The sequence below is a fragment of the Arachis duranensis genome, chromosome 3 (assembly GCF_000817695.3).
Source record: "Arachis duranensis cultivar V14167 chromosome 3, aradu.V14167.gnm2.J7QH, whole genome shotgun sequence".
In the NCBI taxonomy this organism is placed as follows: Eukaryota; Viridiplantae; Streptophyta; class Magnoliopsida; order Fabales; family Fabaceae; genus Arachis; species Arachis duranensis.
Genome location: NC_029774.3, coordinates 62034172 through 62034871, shown reverse-complemented (window position 1 = coordinate 62034871; position 700 = coordinate 62034172).

Here is a 700-nt window from a genome sequence, read left to right as displayed (position 1 = left end):
AAAGGGTGAAATGAGGTTAGGATTAGGAGAGTGTGATTAGGATTAAAAGGTAAGGTGGGAATATGGTAGGTGGGGATCCTGTGGGGTCCACAGATCCTGAGGTGAAAAGAAATACCATTCCTTCACCATATAGGCATGTAAAATGTCTTCGTGCATCATTCTGGCGTTCAAACGCCCATTGGTGCACGTTCTGGGCGTTCAACGCCCATGTAATGCATGTTTCTGGCGTTAAACGCCAGTTTCATGCTTGTTGCTGGCGTTTAACGCCAGCTTGTCTCCTCCAGGCACATTCCTGGCGTTCAGCGCCAGGATGTTGCTTGTTTCTGGCGTTCAGCGCCAGGATGTTGCTTGTTTCTGGCGTTCAGCGCCAGAATGGTGCTCTGTTCTGGCGTTGAACGCCAGCCAGATGCATCTTACTGGCGTTGAACGCCAGTCTGCGGTACCTTCAGGGTGAAAAATTTTTTTCTTCTGTTTTTGACTCTGTTTTTAATTTTTTTGATTTTTTTCGTGACTCCTCATGATCATGTCCTAATAAAACACAAAATAACAATAAAAATAAAAATTAGATAAATAAAATTGGGTTGCCTCCCAACAAGCGCTTCTTTAATGTCAATAGCTTGACAGTGGCTCTCATGGAGCCACAAGGCAATCAGGTCAATGTTAGTGTAGTCCCAACACCAAACTTAGAGTTTGGACATGG